Below are 7,717 nucleotides of genomic sequence, written 5' to 3' on the forward strand. Positions count from 1 at the left end.
CAAACTAGCATGTCCACACTGAGTGGACCCTGAACCGAAGTTAAGGCAGTGCCGGCAGGGCATCAGGTTAGGACTTAGAGTGTGGAGCTGCTATCTCAGGCTAGCTGAGGGCTGTGCTTAAAGGGACCTGACCCCACCCCAGACAGACAGTTCTCAGGGGTTCTCCGTTTGCTTGTCTACCTTGATGAGGGACAGTAAAGCAGTCCTGACTTGGAGTGCCCTGAGTGCCCTCACTCGGCACATCACAGCACTCGACCATCAGCCCGGCTGCACTTGTTGCAGGCTGCCATCCGGGGGGGTGAATCGGGGGGCTGCAGGAGAGCTTCCACCCTGAGGAGCCTGCAGAGCCACCCCAGTCCTTCCCATCGGGGGTTCGTACCCCATTCCTCCCTCACCTCCTTCCACTTACCCCTCCCTAGCCCCCCTTCCTGATGTAAAAAATAAAGGACACGTGTTCAAAAATAGAAACTCTCTTTATTTAACAAAACTGGGGGCGGGGATTAACCTCTGGGGAGACTGGGAAAAGGAGGTGGGAGAGGGGAGGGGGAAACCTGGGAGGAGGGAGCTGGAAGGGGGAAGCCAGGGGAAGAAGTAGAGGAAGTATAAAACTATGGTACGCCATATCTTCAGTACTGTGTACGGATGTGGTCTCCTCACCTCAAAAGAGATGTTTTGGCCTTGGAAAGGGTTCAGAAAAGGGCAACAAAAATGATTAGGGGTTTGGAACAGGTCCCATACGAAGGGTATGTCTACACTACAGCGCTAGTTCGAACTAACTTAGTTCGAATTAGTTAATTCGAACTAAGCTAATTTGAACTAACGCGTCTAGAACTAAAAACTAGTTCGAATTAGCGTTTTGCTAATTCGAACTAGCAAGTCCACATTGAGTGGACCCTGAACAGGGCTTAAGGATGGCCGGAAGCAGTGCCGGCAGGGCATCGGAGGAGGACTTAGAGCGTGGAGTTGCTGTCTCAGGCTAGCCGAGGGCTGCGCTTAAAGGGTCCCGACCCCCACCCCGGACAGACAGTTCTCAGGGGTGCCCCGCTTGCAAAGCAGTCCTGGCTTGGATTGCCCGGAGTACCCACACTGGGCACATCACACCACTTGACCATCAGCCCGGCTGCACTTGCCGCAGGCTGCCATCTGGGGAGAGGGAGCAATCGGGGGGCTGCAGGAGAGCTTCCACCCCCAGAAGCCCGCAGAGCCAGCCCAGTCCTCCCCATGGGGGGCTCGTACCCCATTCCTCCCTCACCTCCTTCCACTTACCCTTCCCTAGCCCCCCTTCTTTTTGATGTACAAAATAAAGATAACGTTTCTTCCAACATTGACTCTGTCTTTATTGAACAAAACTGGGGGAGACTGGGAAAAGGAGGTGGGAGAGGGGAAGAGAAAGGCTGGGAGAGGGGAGGGCAACTAACATGATCAGGGGTTGGGAACAGGTCCCATATGAAGAGAGGCTACAGAGACTGGGACTGTTCAGCTTAGAAAAGAGGAGACGGAGGGGGGGACAGGATAGAGGTCTCTAAAAGCAGGGGTTGGGTGGAGAGGGTGCATTCAGAAAAGTTCTTCCTGAGTTCCCATAAAGAAGGACTAGAGGACACCAAAGGAAAGGAATGGGTAGCAGGCTTGAAACTAGTAAGAGAAAGTTGTTGTTGTTGTTGACAAAGCAAATAGTTAACCTGTGGAACTCCTTGCTGCAGGAGGCTGTGAAGGCTACAACTAGAACAGAGTTTAAAGGGAAGTGAGATCAAGTCATGGAGGTTGGGTCCATGGAGTAGTCTTAGCCAGGGGGTAGGAGTGGTGTCCCTGCCCAAAGTTTGTGGAAGGCTGGAGATGGATGGCATGAGACAAATGGCTTGGTCATTGTCTTTGGTCCATCCCCTCCAGGATACCTAGTGTTGGCTGCTGTCAGCAGGCAGGCTACTGGGCTAGATGGACCTTTGGTCTGACCCAGTACGGCCGTTCTTATGTTCTCATGGTCTAAGCTCAGGGCTCAGGGTCGGAGGTCTCACTGGACCAACTTGATTTTCATGCAAACCTGCTCCTGTGTTTGCATGTGGCCTTTGGTGGCCAGGCTGGCAGCTTATCCTGCCCTAGACGGCCACTTTCCTGTGCCTAGTGCGGAAGTCGTGGATGAGGTCCATGATCTCCGCACTAGACCAGGCAGGCGCCCGCCTCTTGCGGCCCCAGGCAGGCTCCTGGAAGCTTCCAGCCTGGTCCCGGGAAGAGGCGGAGGGCTGAGTGGCAGTGGGTGGCTGGCTCGTGCCGTGCCAGGTGCAGGGTCTGCTGGCTGGGTGCTGGCAGGCTTTCACCTGGCACGGGCACCGTAGCCAGACCGTGCCCCTTTAAGGGCTCCGGGGCCGGGAGGGGGGCAGATGAGTTTCCCTCGTTGTGCCCAGAGTGGCCACCAGGGCAAGCTGGGAAGGGCTAGCCTCCCACTAGTTCGAATTAAGTGGCTACACAACCCTTAATTCGAACTACTTAATTCGAACTAGGCGTTAGTCCTCGTAGAATGAGGTTTACCTAGTTCGAATTAAGTGCTCTGCTAGTTCGAATTAAGTTCGAACTAGCAGTTTGCATGTGTAGCGCCTATTAAAGTTAATTTGAACTAACGGCTGTTAGTTTGAATTAACTTTGTAGTGTAGACATACCCTGGAAAAATTCAACCATGATTTCAACAGTTTCCACCCCACCATCAGCCTCAGCGTGGACCAGTCTACACAAGAAATCGACTTCCTGGACATTACAGTGTGAATAAATGATGGTCACATAAACACTACCCTATACCGAAAACTTACTCAAAGCTATGCCTACCTACATGCCTCCAGCTTCCATTCTGGACACACCACACGATCCATTGTCTACTGCCAAGCACTAAGGTACAACCTCATGTGCTCCAACTCCTCAGACAGAGAAAAACATCTGAAAGAGCTTCACCAAGCATTATTAAGACTACAGTACCCACCTGAGGAAGTGAGGAAACAGATTGACAGAGCCAGACGTGTACCCTGAAGCCTCCTGCTACAGGATAGGCCCAACAAAGAAAACAACAGAACATCACTGGCCATCACCTAGGGTATGTCTAGACTACATGGCTCCGTCGACGGAGCCATGTAGATTTGTTTTTTTGGCAAAGGCAAATGAAGCCGCGATCATTTAAATCGCGGCTTCATTTACATTTACATGGCTGCCGCGCTGAGCCGATAAACAGCTGATCAGCTGTTTGTCCGCTCAGCGCGCTAGTCTGGACACTCCCCTGCCGACATCAAAGCCCTTTGTCGGCAGCCCCAGTAAACCTCATCCCACGAGGAATAACGGGGCTGCCGACAAAGGGCTTTGATGTCGGCTAGGGAGCGTCCAGACTAGCGCGCTGAGCGGACAAACAGCTGATCAGCAGTTTGTCGGCTCAGCGTGGCAGCCATGTAAATTTAAATGAAGCCGCGATCATTTAAATCGCGGCTTCATTTGCCTTTGCCTACAACCCTAATCTACATGGCTCCATCGATGGGAGCTCAGCTAAAACCTCTCCAACACATCATCAGTGATCTACAACCCATCCTGGACAATGATTCCCCACTCTCACAGACCTTGGAAGTCCTCACCTACAGAGAGCCCGCCAACCTGAATCATCTTCTCACCAGCAACTATACATCACATCACAGTAACTCTAACTCAGGAACCAATCCATGCAACATACCTCGGTGCCAACTCTGCCCACATATCTACACCAGCGACACCATCACAGGACCTAACCACATTACCCACACCATCACGGGCTCATTCACCTGCAAATCTTCCAATATAATATATGCCATCATGTGCCAACAATGCCCCTCTGCATTATACATTGGCCAAACTGGACAGCCCCTATGTAAAAAAATAAACAGACACAAATCAGATGTCAGGAATGGTAACATACAAAAAACCTGTAGGAGAACACATCAGTCTCCCTGAACACACAGTAGCAGATTTAAAAATAGCCATCCTGCAAAAAAAAATCTTCCAAAACAGACTTCAAAGAGAAACTGCAGAGCTACAAATCATTTGCAAATTTGACACTATCAGTTTAGGATTGAACAAAGACTGTGAATGGCTAGCCAACTACAAAAGCAGTTTCTCCTCTCTTGGTGTTAACACCTCCACATCAGCTGCTGTAAGTGGGACACATCATCCCTGACTGAATTGCCCTCCTTATCTTTGGCCTTCCTCTTGATTGGTACTCCCTTCTTTTCATGTGCCCTGTATATTTATGCCTGCCTCTGGAATTTCCACTACATGCATCTGACGAAGTGGATCTTTGCCCACGAAAGCTTATACTCCAATAAATCTATTTCAAAATAGTTATTTAGAAATAGTGGTAGTATAGACACACCACTGCCTCTATTTCAAAATAACTGTTCCCCAGAGTCATTCAATGTAACTACTCCCCAGGTCTTCCTGGGGCTCTTAAGGTATATCTACATTTCATTCCTCTCTCTCGAGAGGAATGCAAATGCAGACACCCAAAATTGCAAATGAAGTGGGGATTTAAATATCCTGTGCTTCATTTGCATAATTATGTTATGGCACTATTTCAAAATAGCACTATTTCGAAAGAAAACAATGGGGTTATTTTGAGATAAACCCTTTCCTCGAAATAACCCTTAAAACTCATTTTTTGAAAGAAAGAAATCACTTGAAACACAAAGAGCTGAAGCAGTTGCAAGCTTCCCATTTATTCCATAATACAGATCTAACTAGAACCAGCCAGCACTGGAAGGGCTGATCCCAAATGATCTAACTCAGTTACTATAACAACACAAGATCTATATCTACGACAGCCCAATATACAACAGCTGGATTAAAATGGTTAATTATGTACATTATTTATAGAACTTCATGAATTCACATGGCATTGTGCAAAGTCTAAATATATAGAGCACAGGGAGCTCATGGAAGGATATCTAGAGTGTCCATCTTTGAGGTGTTGGAGGACTTGTAAGAGAAACTCCTTAAAGAAAACATCAGTGCATTACATAATACATTGTGAAGTAGGGCAGTGTCTGTTTCCTACTTCACAGAAAATTAGAAATAGTCACTGGCATGTTTAAGTGGCAAAATAAGGACCCGGTATAGGGGGAGGTGTTTGCTTCCAGAGCCCGAGACACTGTTGTGACTGAAAATGCAATGTGAGGCATAGCTGCAGACACTGTGGCTTTTGTTTGAGTCAGACCACTTCAGCTCTGGAAATCAACATCTGTGTATCGAGCCAGACTCTTTATTTTAGCGGTTTCTTGATTGTGAGGTATTTTGCCACTGAAATAATTGCCAAAGCACATGCTGAACAAAGACTTGGAAGTAAACCATCAAGCAATTTGATGCTTAGTCAAAACAAACAGATGAACAAAAAAAACCCACCAAAAATGTTTATTAATGACAAGGCCATTAATAAGCTGGGGAAAGTAATCTGGTACTGAAAGAGGCGGTAGAGCCCCTTTTCTCATTACTTATCTTTTGGAGCTTGTCCAGAAGTACTGATTGAACCTCTCTGGTCCAGCACCTTCAGGACCTGACCGGTGCTGAACAAGGGCATTTGCTGGACCACGGGAGGTCAACCACAGCCCAGGGGCTCTGATGCTGGCCCCAGGGTCCCAGCCACTGAGACACGTTCCCACCACCAACCATCGGTCTCAATTTCTGGTCCCTAGCTGGACCACTGCAGCTGCTCCCTGCTGTGGTGTCAGCTGGAGGCAGTGAGGGGTGCAGACAGGGATGGACACGTGGCTAACTAAAATCAGGCTGGAGCAGGGATTCTGTTGGACCAGAGAGTGCCACCTAGAGAGGTTCAGGCCCACTCTTATCAAATCTAGTAAGAGGATCAAACTCCTGGACCTGACCTATATTAAAGAGGTTTTTATGAAAATAATCCACCATTGTTACCACTGGAGAAGGTCCATGGGTATTAGAGATGGGAATCCTAGTAAATGCGGTCTTGAAAATTGCTTAGCTGTGTCCTGAGCAGGCTTAGTCAATGTGTTACCAGCCGTGGTGGCTGTGGACACCCACCTTTGCTACTGCTGGGGAAGTGTTTGCAAAAGAACCCGACTGTCAACAGCCTCTGATTCTGTCGTCCGTGTAAATGTGCATGGAGATGTTTATAGTCAAGAGGGCAGGGCAGAGAAGATGGTTTTATCTGTCCCAGCCAGAGCTTCCTGATACACAATACTGGGATTAAAACCCTGCCTCTTACCCAGTGACATTGATGGGAGGAAATGCTTGGCCATTTCAGCCAGTTTTCTTCTTTACATTGTTACCCTCTGTAAACAGGACTGTTGAACTGAAAAAAAAATCAACATAAGAACATAAGAACGGCCATACTGGGTCAGATCAAAGATACATCTAGCCCAGTATCCTGTCTGCTGACAGTGGCCAAAACCAGATGCACCAGAGGGAGGGATCACAACAAGTAATCCTCACGTGATCCCTCCCTCTAGAGAAACAGAGGCTAGGAACACCATTCCTACCCATCCTGGCTAATAGCCATGGATGGACCTAACCTCCATGAATCTGTCTAGCTCTTTTTTGAACCCTGTTAAAGTTCTGGTCTTCACCACATCCTCTAGCAAGGTGTTCCACAGGTTGATTGTGCCCTGTGTGAGGAAAGACTTCTTTTTGTTTGTTTTAAACCTGCTACCTCTTAATTTCATTTGGTGACCCTTATTTCTTATGTTATGGAAACAAGTAAATAACTTTTCCTCATTCATTTTTCCACACTAGTCATGATTTTATAGACCTCTATCAACTCTGCATGCTGGATAAATAATGCCTTTCTAATATTTGCAGGAGGTTTGAGTTGGGATTGGTTTGCTCCTGGGTGGAGGTTACAGCAAGGGAGTAGTGCAAGTTATTGGATTTTCCTGTACAATGTTCCACATTGTGACTGACTTACTAGCCAGCTCCCATTGCAGCTGGATAACCAGTTAGTGGCCAGCTGCACACATACCTAAGCAGCTCTGTGTTATTCATTGGGTCTCCCAGCTCAGCAGCAAAGGCTTATGTGGCAGCTTACGAGAAAAAGTTCCCATTAGCCCACTCTCCAGAAGCCAAGGGAAAGATCTCCTCTTGAGATCCCGTGTCCTTCTAGTGCCTACCAGCCTCCTACCTTACTCTTCTTTCCTCACCTTTAACTCTTCCCTGCTGATGGGTTGATTGTTCTCATTAGCTTGTCAGCCTCCTAACTGCTTGAGCCATTCTGCATCCATCTCCCAATTAAGTCCACTCCTGGACTTAATAGTTGGTACCTTAGCAACCATCATGTTGGGTCAGCTGTAGCTCCTTGCACTGTGTGACAGGGTGTCAAGTTGACATAGAAGCAGCTCCATGGTTGCAGCAAGATTGGTTGCAAAATAATTACATTATGATACCTAAACTTGTTATGTTGCTGGTCATTCTAGTGTTGCTGCCACTTGCCTCAGCACCATGGAGGCTGCTGTGTGTTGACCCGAATGTTGGTGTGTCCTCTCGTTAGCTGTGTAGATGCAGCCAAACCCACTGCAGGATGTTGGCATGTTATCAAAATCATAGAAGATTAGGATAGGAAGAGACCTCAGGAGACCTCAAAGCAGGACCATCCCCAACTATATCACCCTAGCCAGGGCTTTGTCAAGCCTGGCCTTAAAAACCTCTAAAGATGGAATCTCCCTAGATAACCCATTCCAGTGCTTCATCACCTTCTTGG

At 47.9% G+C, this 7,717-nt stretch overlaps 1 non-coding gene across 1 annotated transcript; it reads right to left on the minus strand.

The window, feature by feature from the left end:
• Positions 1-3,211: 3,211 nt before the first annotated feature.
• Positions 3,212-3,402, minus strand: LOC142831025 (small nucleolar RNA SNORD17). The gene has a single exon (XR_012906615.1). It is a non-coding gene; the product is annotated as a small nucleolar RNA SNORD17 (small nucleolar RNA).
• Positions 3,403-7,717: the final 4,315 nt, after the last annotated feature.

The sequence above is a fragment of the Pelodiscus sinensis genome, chromosome 11, assembly GCF_049634645.1.
Source record: "Pelodiscus sinensis isolate JC-2024 chromosome 11, ASM4963464v1, whole genome shotgun sequence".
Taxonomy (NCBI): domain Eukaryota; kingdom Metazoa; phylum Chordata; order Testudines; family Trionychidae; genus Pelodiscus; species Pelodiscus sinensis.